The sequence below is a fragment of the Triticum aestivum genome, chromosome 7D (assembly GCF_018294505.1).
Source record: "Triticum aestivum cultivar Chinese Spring chromosome 7D, IWGSC CS RefSeq v2.1, whole genome shotgun sequence".
Lineage (NCBI taxonomy): Eukaryota > Viridiplantae > Streptophyta > Magnoliopsida > Poales > Poaceae > Triticum > Triticum aestivum.
Window position 1 is genome coordinate 567,000,136 of NC_057814.1, and position 17,471 is coordinate 567,017,606.

Genomic DNA, 17,471 nt, shown 5'->3' on the forward strand with positions numbered 1-17,471 from the left:
CAAAAGCGAACACCGGTCTGCCAAGGCTAAGGCAATAAGGGAGCCGGAAGAGACCCATGTCTTCCAAGTTGATGAGGACAACTATGATGATTCTTTAGCAAAGCAGCGACAAGATAGTGTGGTTGATTCCATGCTACCAACTCGTACGAGCATCCGGAAAAGAGTGGCATCTTCATTATTGTGCAATGAAGATTATGTTCTATACGATAGTGATAAGAAGAGAAAGAAAAACAGGACTCCATCGGAGTCTACAAACGATTCCAAGGACACAAAGAATACAAAGAGGAAAAACCGTGCAAGCATTTTTAAAGATACAGACACAGGTGCTTCGAGGCTGTAGACCGACCTTGACAAGTTTTGACAGAATTACGTGGCCGAAATTGTCAACACCTCAGATCTTGATAAACAATTGGTGGTAATTGATGACATTGTTCTGCTACAGAAGCATTTGCAATGCCTCACCATGACAGATGGAGTTTTAGATGACAAATGGTTGGGTGACGAAGTAAGATATTTGCCAAATTATTTTATCAATTTTCTTTTGCACAGTATAATTAACTTTAATTTTGTTTTAGTTGGTAGATGCTGTGATTCAGATCATGCGTCATGATCATCCTAAGGACATAAGGGACGGGCAACTGGTTTACATTCAGAGGGTGGCCGGCGTCGCTATGCTCGAAAGAGATGGTAAGGTAGAGAACTGCCACGAGGCCGCTTTGGCGGGCAGTCATGGAACAACAGAAGGAGACAACTACCTCAGACATGATCTGGTACCATCTAACCATGACATAAACACATTTATTTTTGTAATCATTATGCATGTTGTGTTGGGGATTGTCGCAGAAATTAAAAAAATTCTACGCATCACCAAGATCAATCTATGGAGTTTACTAGCAACGAGAGGGGATTGCATCTTCATACCTTTGAAGATCGCGATGCGGAAGCGTTGCAAGAACGCGGTTGGAGGAGTCGTACACGTAGCGATTCAGATCGCGGCAGAATCCGATCCAAGCACCGAACAACGCTGCCTCCGCGTTCAACACACGTGCAGCCCGGTGACGTCTCCCACGCCTTGATCTAGCAAGGAGGAGGGAGAGGTTGAGGAAGAAGGCTCCAACAACAGCACGACGGCGTGGTGGTGGTGGAGTGGCAGTTCTCCGGCAGGGCTTCGCCAAGCTCACGCGGAGGAGGAGATGTGTTGGGGAGGGGAGGGGCTGCGCCTTGGATGTGGTGGTGCTGCCCTCCCACCCCCCTCTATTTATAGGGGCAAGGGAGAGGGGGCCGGCCCCCTCCAGATGGATCTAGAGGGGGGCGGCGGCCAAAGGGGGAGGCTTGCCCCCCAAGCCAAGGGGGGCGCCCCCTCCAGGGTTTCCCCCAACCCTAGGCGCATGGGCCCTAGGGGGGTTTGGCGCCCAGCCCACCTAGGGGCTGGTTCCCCTCTATATTCAGCCCATAGGGCCCTCCGGGGCAGGTGGACCCTCCCGATGGACCCCCAGAACCCTTTCGGTGGTCCCGGTACAATACCGATATACCCCTGAACACTTCCAGCGACCGAATAAGGACTTCCCATATATAAATCTTCGTCTCCGGACCATTCTGGAACTCCTCGTGACGTCCGAGATCTCATCCGGGACTCCGAACAACATTCGGTAATCACATACAAACCTTCCTTATAACCCTAGCGTCATCGAATCTTAAGTGTGTAGACCCTACGGGTTCGGGAATCATGCAGACATGACCGAGACACCTCTCTAGACAATAACCAACAGCGGGATCTGGATACCAATGTTGGCTCCCACACATTCCACGATGATCTCATCGGATGAACCATGATGTCGAGGATTCAAGCAATCCCGTATACAATTCCCTTTATCAATCGGTACGTTACTTGCCCGAGATTCGATCGTCGGTATCCCAATACCTCGTTCAATCTCGTTACCGGCAAGTCACTTTACTCGTTCCGTAATGCATGATCCCGTGACAAACTACTTGGTCACACTGAGCTCATTATGATGATGCATTACCGAGAGGGCCCAGAGATACCTCTCCGTCATACGGAGTGACAAATCCCAGTCTCGATCCGTGCCAACCCAACAGACACTTTCGGAGATACCTGTAGTGCACCTTTATAGCCACCTAGTTACGTTGTGATGTTTGGTACACCCAAAGCATTCCTAAGGCATCCGGGAGTTGCATGATCTCATGGTCTAAGGAAATGATACTTCACATTAGAAAAGCTTTAGTAAACGAACTACACGATCTAGTGCTATGCTTAGGATTGGGTCTTGTCCATCACATCATTCTCCTAATGATGTGATCCCGTTATCAATGACATCCAATGTCCATGGTCAGGAAACCGTAACCATCTATTGATCAACGAGCTAGTCAACTAGAGGCTCACTAGGGACATGTTGTGGTCTATGTATTCACACATGTATTACGATTTCCGGATAACACAATTATAGCATGAACAATAGACAGTTATCATGAACAAGGAAATATAATAATAACCATTTTATTATGGCCTCTAGGGCATATTTCCAATAGTCTCCCACTTGCACTAGAGTCAATAATCTAGTTACATGTGAAGAATCGAACACCCATAGAGTTCTGGTGTTGATCATGTTTTGCTCGTGGAAGAGGTTTAGTCAACGGATCTGCAACATTCAGGTCCGTATGCACTTTACAAATATCTATCTCTCCATCTTGAACATTTTCACGAATGGAGTTGAAGCGACGCTTGATATGCCTGGTCTTCTTGTGAAACCTGGGCTCCTTGGCCAGGGTAATAGCTCCAGTGTTGTCACAGAAGAGAGTCATCGGGCCCGACGCATTGGGAATAACTCCTAGGTCGGTAATGAACTCCTTCATCCAGATTGCTTCATGCGCTGCCTCCGAGGCTGCCATGTACTCCGCTACACATGTAGATCCCGCCACGACGCTTTGCTTGCAACTGCACCAGCTGACTACCCCACCATTCAAAATATACACGTATCCGGTTTGTGACTTAGAGTCATCCAGATCTGTGTCGAAGCTAGCATCGACGTAACCCTTTACGACGAGCTCTTCGTCACCTCCATAAACGAGAAACATATCCTTAGTCCTTTTCAGGTACTTCAGGATGTTCTTGACCGCTGTCCAGTGTTCCATGCCGGGATTACTTTGGTACCTTCCTACCAAACTTACGGCAAGGTTTACATCAGGTCTGGAACCCAGCATGGCATACATAATAGATCTTATGGCCGAGGCATAGGGGATGACACTCATCTTTTCTCTATCTTCTGTCGTGGTCGGGCATTGAGCCGTGCTCAATCTCACACCTTGCAATACAGGCAAGAACTCCTTCTTGGACTGATCCATATTGAACTTCTTCAATATCTTGTCAAGGTATGTGCTTTGTGAAAGACCTATGAGGCGTCTCGATCTATCTCTATAGATCTTGATGCCTAATATGTAAGCAGCTTCTCCAAGGTCCTTCATTGAAAAACACTTATTCAAGTAGGCCTTTATACTTTCCAAGAATTATATATCATTTCCCATCAATAGTATGTCATCCACATATAATATGAGAAATGCTACAGAGCTCCCACTCACTTTCTTGTAAACACAGGCTTCTCCATAAGTCTGTGTAAACCCAAACGCTTTGATCATCTCATCAAAGTGAATGTTCCAACTCCGAGATGCCTGCACCAGCCCATAGATTGAGCGCTGGAGCTTGCATACTTTGTCAGCATTCTTAGGATCGACAAAACCTTCCGGTTGCATCATATACAATCCTTCCTTAAGGAAGCCGTTAAGGAATGCCGTTTTGACGTCCATTTGCCATATTTCGTAATCATAGAATGCGGCAATTGCTAACATGCTTCAGACGGACTTCAGCTTCGCTACGGGTGAGAAGGTCTCATCGTAGTCAACTCCTTGAACTTGTCGATAACCCTTAGCGACAAGTCGAGCTTTATAGATGGTAACATTTCCATCCGTGTCCGTCTTCTTCTTAAAGATCCATTTATTTTCTATCGCTCGCCGATCATCGGGCAAGTCTGTCAAAGTTCACACTTTGTTTTCATACATGGATCCTATCTCGAATTGCATGGCTTCAAGCCATTTGTTGGAATCTGGACCCGCCATTGCTTCTTCATAGTTCGAAGGTTCACCGTTGTCCAACAACATGATTTCCAGGACAGGGTTGCCGTACCACTGTGGTGCGGAACGTGTCCTTGTGGGCCTACGAAGTTCAGTGGTAACTTGATCATGATCGTCATCATTAACTTCCTCTCTAGTCGGTGCAGGCACCACATAAACATTTTCTTGTGCTGCGCTACTTTCTGGTTCGAGAGGGGTCATCTCATCAAGTTCCACTTTCCTCCCACTTACTTCTTTCGAGAGAAACTCTTTCTCTAGAAAGGACCCGTTCTTGGCAACGAAGATCTTGCCTTCGGATCTGAGGTAGAAGGTATACCCAATGGTTTCCTTCGGGTATCCTATGAAGACGCATTTTTCCGACTTGGGTTCGAGCTTTTCCCAATATTTCCTTGTGGTGGGTTGTTAGAGAATCCCCTATAAATAAACATTACGTGATCTAAAACTACCTCTTCGTGGGATCCCAAATTCCCAATATTTCCTTGTGATCGGTTGTTAGAGAATCCCCTATAAATACGAAGCTTTTCACGGCATAGATCGTATACTTCCACCCCACACCTAGCCTTCCATGACTACACCGAATTACCACCGCACGCCGCCCAAAGTAGCTCCCAGGTCGGTGACATCGGAGAAGCCGGCGAAGCAAAAGATGAAAGCGAACGGCAATGGAGTCGGTCGCCATCGAGAGAATCCTCTGGTAACGATCGAGATCCTTGTATTCTGTATACTCCCTCCTTCCCAAGTCTGCATGCAATCCCATTATACCAAAGGGATATGGGTGTGTCTAGAAAGAAAAGAAAAAACAACAAAAAAAAGGCTTGCACGAATCTTAGCATAAAATCAATGACATAGGACTTAGATAAGCAATACTTAGAGCACATCTAGATGTGCTTTAGCAAAACTTAAGGGAGATCATGCATGCCTTCAGTTTTTAGTCGTGAATGCCTCTCTTTGTAATGAAACTTGCACTAATTTTCATGCTGGAAAGTTCTACGTGCAACGATATGGGAAGGAAGGACTAGTAAATGGTGGAGCAAATCTGGAGGGCAACCTAGCACTGCTTCAAGTAATACAATCATTATTAACATACCATACATTTAATTTTATGGAGAATTTTCTAAGCTGTTTTTGTTGTAATGCAGACGTGGTACTACGAGAAGTGGAGGGTGCACCAATTGGACTATACCATCTCGTATGCATCAAGGTTAAGGACGCTGATCCAAAACTGCCACGAGGCAGCTTTGGCAGGCAGTCATGGAACAACAAAAGGAGACAACTACCTCAGACATGATCTGGTACCATCTAACCATGACATAAACACATTTATTTTTCTAATTATTATGCATGTTGATGTAATCATATTTGTTGTCCAGGTTTTTCTACCTATGAACATGGCAAACACCCACTGGTTCCTTGTGGTTGTAAACCCCAGAAGGAGGGAGATTCAGATTCTTGACTCACTTTTCAGCTACATAGTAAGCACACAAGTGGTTCACGTGGTGACATTTTAAACGTCTTTCAATATAACACAGCATTTAGCATCATACCTAACCTTGAACCGTGAGCAACTTCTCATACCATGGACTTTGGCAGATACGTGGGGTGGAAGCACATCTAAGAGCATCGCTGCAAATCAATGGACCAAAAAGCCATGCATGGCAAGACATTAACGTGACCTAATGGACAGTAAAGCATGTTCCTGTGCCAAGACAAGATGACAAGTCAGTCAACAGTATTAGCTTCTAAATATGTTTTTCATTGTTAATACGTGAAAATGGTGCTAACAGAATTAATTGTTGTAGTTCTTCTTGTGCACTCTACATGCTGAAGAACATCAAATTCTTTACGGGAGAAGATCTTACGCTGCATTATGACCAAGTACGTAGAGTAACACCTAAAATTCTGTCAATTTTGTAAACATATGGAATGATACTAACATATCCTCCCATGCAGGCATACATTGACAATTATAGAAGAGAGCTGCCTGTTGTCCTTCTTAATTCGCCCTACAACAAATTTAAGTCCATGAAAAGGCCGAAGAAGTACAATGCTAGCCTATCGGATGCAGCTGCGATTGAAGATCATGAAGATGCAAGCAGTTAGTCCAGCAGTGGTTGATTCTTAGATCTGGAGTGTACACTTGGTTATGAAGCGGTAGAGTAGGGTGTGGTTTGGTTTTAGTCCCAAAGAAGGTTTCCTAGCCATGTTCATAGTCCAGTGCGGATTAATCAAGTTGTAATATTTCACAGTACTGGTTCCAAATACTATTCTTGAAATAAATTTGGTTTGCATGGGAGACGCTGAAACATATATTTGCTTTTTACAAACAGAACTTTTGAAGCTTAGGAAGGTTAACTGAATTCTTAAATTTATATTTAAGTGTCGTCGGAGTCTGGACAAGATTCAGAACAATTACATCGCCAGTTAGAAGTTTCAGAATTTTTTTAACATCGCTAGTTAGAAGTTTCAGAATTCTTTTAACATCGCTAGTTAGAAGTTTCAGAAAAATTTCAGCGAGTGCTGAAATATTTTGGCATCGCTAGTTAGAAGTTTCAGAAAAATTTCAGCGAGTGCTGAAATATTTTGGCCGAAATTCAGTGAGGCTGAAATATTTTGGCTGAAAGGCAAATATTGCAGTGAGTGCTGAAATGAATGAAGTTCAGTTATTTCATCGAAATCTCACCGAAGTGAAAACCATGGTGTCGTGCCATCTTGAGCAGCACCGGACATGATTCAGTATTATTAACAAAATTTGGTCTCACATATACGAGGAAAAAAGGTATGAGCATGAGCATGCCAGATCGGATGGGAAATAAAATAGCTTCACAAGAGAGTAAAATACTTCACGTGTGAAGACTCAATCTTAGTTGACTTTAGAACCAGTTTTCATCCTAAAAGAGGTCCAGTGAACTACTTATAAGCAATAATAAAAGCGGTCCAGTTCTTTTGGCTGATTTTCAAAGAAACGGGAACGATATCTTTTTGATGATCGTGATTCTCAGGAGACCTACGTGTTGTTACACAACTTACCTTGGTTTTTTTAAACCATAACTTACCTTTGCTAAACTCTCCACGCCCCCCCTAATATTCAACCAGGTGGGTCCCCTCCCTTGATTTCCTCCAACCAAAGAAATCTATACGTAGATATATGCCCGGTTTGTTACGATCCCTATAAATAGGGATCCTTTGAAACCTCGTAGATCATAGTTCGTCCTTCTGCGCCGCCCAAACCAGCAAGACAGAAGGACGGAGCAACCCAGGAATCCAGCAAGACCGAACGACGGAGCCAAACATGAATCCTCTGGTAACTCCCCACGATCTCAGCCGCTGCTATTTTTCGTGCCACGATCTTCCTCCCATGATCTCTTGCTGCGACCCCACTCGTTGTTTGCATATTCATGTAACTCAGCATGTTTTTAAACAAATTAAGTTGGGGGCGTTAGGGGAGGGCGCTAGGATTTGTTTCCTACCAGATTGGCAGTGATTAATTCCAGGCTAAATCTTAGCGTCTGGTCTTGTCGATGCCAATTAGTGCAGCGGGCGCTTGCCTTCTTTTTTTCCTTCCGCACGAGTTATGGAAGGCATCGATGACCCATGTTTTAATTCCATACTACTGACCATGATTAGCGCCTAGAGTTGAGGAGACCACGGTTGGATAGTTTTTTATTTTCCAATCTTTATTTTATTTCAGATAAGTGCCTTGCAATGGAGATTACCTTAGATGATCGTTCAAACATAACCAAGCTGAATCACATGATAGTATTTGCACATACATGGAACTCAGCATGCTTGTACCTCATGCAGTAGCGTAGAGCACAATTTTTATGTTGGTATATGTAAGTTGTAGTCATCTGTATGAGTGTTTAAATTGTATACCATGCTGAATCTAATCACACTTGCACATCCATTGAACCCAGGATGCTTCTTTGCCGCCATATGAGGAGTTCATAAACGGATTAAACACGCAGCAAAGGATGTACATCCAGTTGATAGGACTGGGTGGACTTCTCAAGACACCTAGCATCAAAATTAGACGTGTACTCTGCCTGGCCATCGCTAATTCATATGATGCAGAGCAGGATGCCTTTATCATCAATGGGAGACCATGTAGGATCACACTAGAAGATGTAGCGCATATAACAGGCATGCCCTGCCATGGGAAGAAGCACGTCCCTTCAAATCTTGATGATAATATGGAGTTGTGGAAGAAACTAAAAGACCGTAATGACACCAAAATAACTTTCAAAGGATTGCTAGCCAAGATGAAAGTCGACAGCACACCAAATTTTGTCAGGCCATTTGTCTTGTACACCATAGGCAAATATGTATGCCGAACAAAAGAGGAGTATGTGGATAACAAATATATTGGGATTTTTAGAAACGTTGAGACGATAAAGGGCACAAATCTTGGACAGCTGGTGAGGCAATTCTGGAGGGGAATCTACCACTGCTACAGGTAATTCGTAGTAGTACAATTATCAGTTACCTAACATACATTACATAATGTATGGGAATGTTTGTAAACTGCTTTTGTTGTCATGCAGACATGGTACTACGAGAAGTTCAGAGTGCACCAATTGGACTCTAGCATCTCATATGAATCAAGGTTAAGGCCGTTGATCCAGAACTGGAGCGAGGAGAAGGCAAAAAAGGTTGACAATATAGTCCAGAATAATTATCTGGGAGTTGGAGAGGTAAAATGTCAGCACATTGCCTGGATTATGTAACATATATATTTTCTAAATCATACTAACGACACTAAACTGCAGTATGTTGAGGACCTGATGAGGCCTTTCCTTCCAGCACGAGATGGTACGCTGGCCAAACCGAAGACTGGCGCTCAGGTAAATGAGTTACATAAGGAACAAATATATATTGTAACATTCCAACTAGTATGAAGTTATATGATTCTAACTGTTTCAAAGTCTCAGATTAAGGTACTCGTCGGACGTGTATTGACTGATTTGCAAGAAGTTGCCTCCCTCGTGCGGGAGTCCGGTACAGAACAAAACCATAGGATGTGCACCCTTGAAAAGAAAATGGATGAGTGCCTTAGGCGTACCCGTACAAATGGCAAGCTCACGGAGGACCTCATCAAAGAATTGAAGGTAAGCCTAGAATTATGAGATTAGTATATATAATTGGAAATTTACGTGTACAAGTTTTTTTCTAATTTACTTTACTATCAAAACACCCCAGACTAACATGTATTTTTTAAAGAAAAAACACGATGGAATATTTCCAGGAGTGGAGGACATACATCTATCTGACCTCGGGGCACCTTCACACCCAATGGAGGCCTCTGTTGAGAATGCTGAGCAGGCTTCTGACCAGGGGAAACAAAAGGATGTCACAGAGGTCGCTGCTAAGCACGATTGTAAGCAGGGAATAAAAAATGATGACACGGAGCCCCCCATGAAGAACCTTGATGAAGATTTTGATGTACGCATGTTAACTTAGTTATGAAACAATCATTGTCGTTTTAGAAATAACATTTGATCTTCCACCTACAGGATGAAGCATTCGAAAGAGCTGCTGCAAAATCAAACAGGATCTCAGTGGTATTCATAAGCTTTTGAAAGAGGTGAATGATATCCAGGGAGCTCCTAGTTTTGATAAGCAAATGCATTCCAAAGCCACCACAAGCCTTGAAGATTTCCAGGTGATGCACATTTTACCTATAATTGAGCAAGAATCTGCTAAAGGCTAACACGCGGTTTATTTCGTCTGACAGAATCCGTTCAACAGATGGAGTAAGCAGCACTCTGTGAAGGCTACGGGATCGCGAGATCCGGAAGAGCCCCGTGCCTTCACAGATGATGACAGCCATGATGAATCCTTTCAAAAGCAGCAACAAGTAAGTGTGGTTGAATCGACGCCACCAAATCATGGGGGCGAAAAGAAAAGGGTGGTATTGCAATTATTTAAGAATGACGAGTATGCTTCGTACGACACTGAGAAGAAAAAAAGAAAAAACCAAGACTCCATCAGAGTGTACAAATGATTCCGAGGACACGAACAGTAAAAAGAGGAAAATCGGCTCTAGCAACTTAAAAAAGAGGTCAGAAGTTCCTGAAACCCAGAGAGACCAGCTAGACGTGGTTCGACAGGATTTCGTGGCGTCACTGATCAACACTACAAATCGTGAAAAACAAATGGTCTTAGTTGATGACATTGTCGTGCTATCAAAGCATTTGCAATGCCTCACCCATAAAGATGAATCTGAAGATGGCGTATGGTTGGGTGACGAAGTAAGATAGTATTTCACAAATTAGTTTATGAAGTTTCATTTTTGTACAATACAATTAACTTGATTATTGTTGTAGGTGGTTGATGCTGCGATCCAGCTCATGCGTCATGATCAACCAATTGACACAAGGGACGGCCAACTGGTTTACATTGAGAGGGTGGCCGGCGTCGCTAAGCTCGAAAGAGATGGTAGGATAGAGGAGTGCTACGAGGACGCTTTGGCAGGCATTCCTGGAACAAAACAAGGCACCACCTACCTGAAACATGATATGGTATTTTAAGCTGACGTAGAACGGATTTCTTTATTACTATGCATGTTGATCTAATTATCTGTGCACTCCAGGTTTTCCTACCTACGAATAGTTTAAACACCCACTGGTTCCTTGTGGTCGTAAACCCCAGAAGGAAGGAGATTCAGGTTCGTGATTCACTTTTCCACTGTATGATACCCAGAGAAGTAAATAACGTGGTGAGAATTTCAACATATTTAATTATAAGAAAGGATTTAACATCGTATGTAAGTATTAGTCGTAGGCAACTTCTCATCCCATTGGGCTTGCATGTATGTGGGATGGAAGCACATCTGAGAGCAGCGATGCGAGTCAATGGGATTGAAAGCAATGCATGGGAAGACATTAACGTGATGCAATGGCCAATACGGAATATTAATGTGCCAAAATCAGATGAGACGTCAGTCAACAATATTAGCTTTTGTTTTTGTTTTAGATTGTTAATATCTGAAATGCTGATCTAACAACATAAAATGTTGCAGTTTTTGTTGTGCATTGTACATGCTGAAGAACATCGAATTATTTACAGGAGTAAAACTGAGGTTGCAATATGACGATGTACGTAGAGTAACACCTAAAATTCTGTCATTTTCTTAAACATATGGAACGATACTAACATATCCTCGCATGCTGGCCTACATCGACAAATTCAGAAGAGAGCTACCTGTTGTGCTTGTCGATTCACCCTACAACAAAATGAAATACAAGACTAGGTTCAAGCAGTACCATGCTAGGCAATCGGATGCAGCTACGGTTGAAGACGACGAGGATGCAAGCAGTTAGTCCAGCATTGTGGTTCATTCTTACATGTGGAGTGTACACTTGGCCATAAAGCGATAGAGTAGGGTGTGGTTGGGTTTTAGTCCCGAAGAAGGTTTCCTAGCCGTGTTCTTAGTCCATTGCACATGAGTCAAGTTGTAAAACTTCAATAATATTGGTTACTATATTTTTCTTGAAATAAATTTGGTCTCTACGGGATCTCGTAGAAATCTATATTTGCTTTTTACTACCATGTGACAGTAATGGTGCCTGGGGCAACCCTAGAAGAATAATGGATTACGATATGTCTATTTTCATACGAGAGAAAAATTTATTAAAGCATGAGCATAGCCTCACAATAGAAGTCAAAAATACTGCCTGATTCAACACGCAATCCCAGCTATGTCTCGTAGGCAGGCCGCAAAGCCAAAAAATAGAGCATAGGATAACAAGAGTAAAAGCACGTACCATAGGGGGCCTCTGCAGGTGCTGCAACGATGAATTGAAGCGATCACCTTCAGGAGCGCAGTGGTGTGGCCATGGTACATCCATCCTGCCTCAGGTAATCACATAGCATGTTCTGTCATAGCCCTGCAAAACAGAGGAAAAATTACTAGTACTAACCTTGTCAAGTGTGTGCATGTAACAAATGTTGGACATAACTAAACACGGAAGAATGAAATGCAACATATGGAAGAATCGAATGCTCATTCCTTTCTCTCTGCTTTTTGCGAGGACCATTACTCTCCCTTTAACAAGGCTAAAACATCATAATAAGACTTAACAGCAATCTTAAAAAGGTGGATATCCCATGTGAATCTAATGTTTCATATAAAGCACATGCCAAGTCTGTTGATCCCAGTCCAGCAATTGCACAAGAAGAAGCGAGCATCATAAATATTGAGCAGCATAAGCTATAAATTGTTTATAGTACATTCCAAAATTAATAGCTTATCATCTCTGTTGATCTCCAAATCTCACCTATAGCCAAATTGAAAGAATACATATTGAATGCAACGATTGAACGTTCGTAGATCAAGCAGTCGGGGCCGGACGAATGGGGCTGGCCGTCGAGGCCGGCGGCCGGCTTCATCTAGTCCCGCAGAACATGATCCATACCCAACCACCTTGCCATCGGACGAGATGCATGGCGAGATCAAAGCTGCAGCCATGGCTGAGAAATGATATGTAGAGGACGCAAACAACCAATTGGGGTGTGGGAAAGAGGTTGCCTATAACCTTGTGGCTATAGGCACCCGCATGGAGGACTGGGAGGTGGGATGGCGCCGACTCTTCGCCGGCAGCCGCCGCGGGGAGGGCAGTGGGCCTCCTCTCGTGTTCGTTGAAAAGGTGGTGCGAGATCGCGAGGGAATTGGGGTGGAGGAAGGGAGGGGCCGCGACGCGCGGCTAGATCCTGCCGGCGACGAGGGAGGGAGGGGCCGCGACGAGCGGCTAGATCCTGCCGGCGAGGATTAAAACCGTAGCGGCGGCGAGGAATAAACCCTAGCGAACGGGATAAATATCGAACCGAAAATAGCCCTGAAATTCGTACCGAGAATACCCTCGAAATATTTGGGAGGAAAAATCAGATCAGTTCGAAATATTTTTTCTCCCAAAAATGCCCCTCGGGGTCTGATATGATACACGTGACATCAGCGTATTGCATCGGACCTGGACCGTCGAATTCGCTCCGACGGACGGTCCATATCGTCCGGATGCACTGTAAAATGACTCATAAATTAATGTGCTTTGTTTGTGTGAAAACTAGTTTGGTTTTGTACCAAATTTCCATATACTTTGGAGTCCTCCTCACCTAAAAAAAGTCGTCCTTGGCCACTGGCCTGAATGTAGCATTGTAGCAATATACGATGGCAAAACAACATGAAGAGGAACAAAATGTGTTGTCCGTCAAAGAGAATTCAGAATGATAATGATCATATAATATGAGCTTGGTATCCCCCAAAATAAGCATGCAAAGTCCATCTCATTCCTCATGACATGATTGATTTCACGACTAGACAATTTGGTCGAGTTCCTGTAGATTTCAAGGGGTGTGAGAGTATTCATGCGCGACCCGAGCATCTGCACAAAGCCATGTGCAATCACCGTGCTTTTTTTCATCTCTCGTCATGTCATCCACACAAAACAAAAGCTTTTTCCAGAGCATTTTTCACGCGTGCACGCGTGTGTGATGTGATGCTCATGCCACAAGCTTAACCAAGAACCAACGAACCATCCATGCTCTAACCGTATAGAATACCGCTTAGGAAAATTGTTCGTGTCGTGTCAGTACTGTCGACTGGCCTTCATTTTCCTCTAGGTCTACCATGAGATTGTTGATTGCAACTTCAAAGGCTGAGACCGAGCTAGGTTGCTTCATACCAAGGCGGACCATGTAAAGCGACGGGGTTGCCTTTATTCTCCAAAGAAAGCGCCCACGAGATGCTATTCCCTCACTAGTCCTGACAAGGAGACCGTGCTAATTGAACTGCCAAATTAATCTTACCCTGTACGATGCAAAGAACGTGCAGCATATTCACTTTGTTTCCCTAAAGTTAGGTTTCCCGTCCATCAGCTGCACTGCAATTAGAAAAGAACTAATAACTGAACTGAATACTCCTGAAACATCTCCTCTCTTGAATGCATATAAATCTTCTGTACTTCATCTAGTTCTTATATAGGAAATAACAGGCCATCCTCTTCAACGTAACTCCATACATTAACGATTCTCGAGCTTATAACTTTTAGAAAACTTCCAATGTTACAAAAAGAAATACTTATGCAATGCATTAAGTGTTCATTACAAACGTCATGACGCCAAAACTCCAAGAACTAAAACATAATGGTAGCATCCATAACGTAAAGCCAAATTATTTATCCTTTTAGAAGTTTTCACACAAAATTGTTTTATCCTTCTAAAAGAAAAAGAGATGTTGATATTTGTAGAAAATGCCGTGGAGCTTTCATGTCGCTTGTTCCTTCACGGAACTTATGTGACGCATGCAACAGATATATAAACCTAGTGATGCGCACTTCTCTGGTGTCCAATCCTCTCTGTGTTTTCTCTCGTCGCATCCACAAGACGTTGGACAGTGGCAATGAAAGGGAGATGTGGGACAAAAGGGATTTTCGGTTGGTGATATCCGTGCTAATCTCAGTTGTGTTATCGTAGCCTGTAGCCATAAGCTGTCTTTTGCTTTGGGGAGAATCTGCAAAAGAGACTTTTCCTGCTGATTAGACGGCTAAAGATGTGATTGCTGTGGGTCAAGAAAAAAAATAGTGCGGTTAAACTCAAATCACATCAAAGCTTGAAGAGAACAATGTGTTCACAGAATTAGGGCAAGATATTTTTGAAAACGAGGTTAGAATTTAGAATCCTTGCCCCTGCATCATTGCAATGTGCACACCATTCTTATTAATTAATAAGCAGAGTATATAGAATAAAGACAATAACTGCCGGGCCATTATAAGATATGAAATTAATCCATTTGACTAAGTCGACTTTCTTCTGCAGCAACGCTTTGAAGAAGAGATAAACGTCCTCACGCCATCGTCGCCACGTCTGACCGGAGGAGGCCTGGACAAGGATTTTCATCCTCATTGTTCAAATCAGCCAATAAAGACACAACAACAAGTAGACAACATCTTCAACAGGGTAACAACGCAGAATTCGAGTCCAACCAATAAAGATCACGACAAGAGTTTTCACTCCGAACATGAAGTGCTCCAGCTAGAATATTGAAATTGGATTGTTACATAGTCACTATTGCTAGTACTCTACACCAGAGCCAAAAGGCACTAGTTGACAGGTGGACGCCCATGTTTCCGCGTGGAATCGGCTGTGGCCACTTGCCACGTAAAATCACCACCATGACCGCCATGGATACAAAGTCCATCTCATTTCTTGTGGAATTCGGTCGAGGTCTTGTCGAGCATTTGTCGACCCAAGTTGGCACAAAGCCATGTTGCAATAACCATGCCCTTTTTGTCTCTCGTCATTCCAAACACACAAAACTAAAACTCTGTTCACAGCATGTGTTAACCAAGAACTGTGCTTGAATTGGAAAGAATAATATCAAAGCTACCTTTTTCAAGAATATATCAATAGTGTTTTCAAGAATGGGGGAAAAATATCGAAGCTACCTTTCATTGTTGCAACTTGAAAAGTCGAGACAAAGATGGATTCATGTCAAGACGGTCCCTGCAAAAGCAATGTTGTCACCTTTATTCTCGAAAACACCTTCGGGATACCATTCCCTCGCTAGTCCTGACAAGGAGAACATGTCAATTGATCCTGTTGCTCGATGTTTCTTTGCAAAAATCTTGCCCTGCACGACATAAAGAAAGTGCAGCAGCATCACATTGTCTCCCTAAAGTTACGTTTCCCATTCTTCAGACACAGTGCAATTAGAAAAGAAACTAGCAGAAATGAATACTTCTGAAACCTCTGCTCTCATGCATGTGTGTGAATCTTGTGCGTTTCTTTCATCTAATTATTATCTGCCTGAAGATTGAGTTTCTCACTCCCCTCAAATTGAAACCTTATTGGAGTTCGAAATAGCATTCCACATCGGCCGAGTTTTCATGCATTACATATATCTTTTAAAAAAGCACAGCTTATTGGCTCCTTATCTTTTATGAAGTTTTCGAACAAAATTGTTTTACATCCTTGAAAAAGAAACAGAAATGTTGATATTTGTGGAAATGTCATAGAGCTCTCATGTCACCTGCGGTGTCACTGTATGAGTATGATGCACGTAATAATAGATATAAAAAATCTGGAGGTGCGACTTCTCTGGCGTCCAATCGTCTCTGTGTTTTCTCTCGATACATCAACAAATCTTTTGGTATATATAAGAGACAATAACGTTGGACAGTGCTAGCAATGAATTTGAGACGTGGGACAAATGGAATTTTCTGCTGGTGACATCCCTGCCGCTTACTCTCGTTGTATTAGACGGCTCAGAGATGTCACAAAAGCATAAGCTTCTGCTTTTGTGAAAAATATAAAAACGGATTTTGCTGATGATTAGATGGTTCATATGTCACTGTTGATGTGGTTCTAGTGGGTCAAGCCAAGAAAAAGACACGGTTAATATCTCGAAGAGATAAGTATGTCTTTTCATCACTCAACTGTTCTAAGATTTTACCCTTAATTGTTTTATGACTTTAGTCGCTAGCCCGCGAAAGCAGATAAGTTTGGACCAGACCAGGGCATTTCTTGGGACGGGCTTCGAAAATTCCAAGCACCAAAACCGAAGCCTGACCCACCCCGGCCTAGAACAATTGGTGCACTTTCGTATTGAACTAAGGTTAAACTTTACTAGTAGTTCAAAACCGTGGCATTTATTATGGATTAGAGGGAGTTCTTATTTCAATCATTTTGGTATATAAGTACAATATTATAACTATATTCTATTAAAAATTATATTTTAAGTTGCCGCTTCTTTTGGGCATACGGTTCGGGCCAAAAGTGGAACCCGAGCCCGGCCCCGCCGTTAGGCTTTGGGTTCAAGATGTTGGGCCAGGCTGCCCATCCATAGGTTTAGTTTGGACCATCTCCAATCCAAAGGAGCGGTTTTATCCTTGTTTGCTGTAGGGCTAGGATATCATCGTACGAAAATCGCAACTAGCTTCATCATATGCAAAGCAGGATATCACACATACATGAGTCTTGGGTTTTCACACGAAAAGTTCAAGAATCTAGTGTCGGGAGAAAATCGGAGGTCCACAACAGTACCCCTAAGGAGAAAACAACACCCAAGGGTGCCATCGCCACCTAAGCAAATTGAGGCCGCAGCCAAATCTCCACTCAGAGCTTTGACGCTCCGATCTAGACTTATTATCACCTCTATCCAAGTCAATGGTCCAGAAATAGAGGCCAATACATAGATCACGCATCAACATAGAACCTCACATTGTGTTCGACGTTAGTGTGGTTACAACAGATGTACACAAAAAGGATATTGGATACACTCCGCTTCTACCATCTCGGAGTCGATGATCCGACAATCGTGCCATCCACTTCACAAC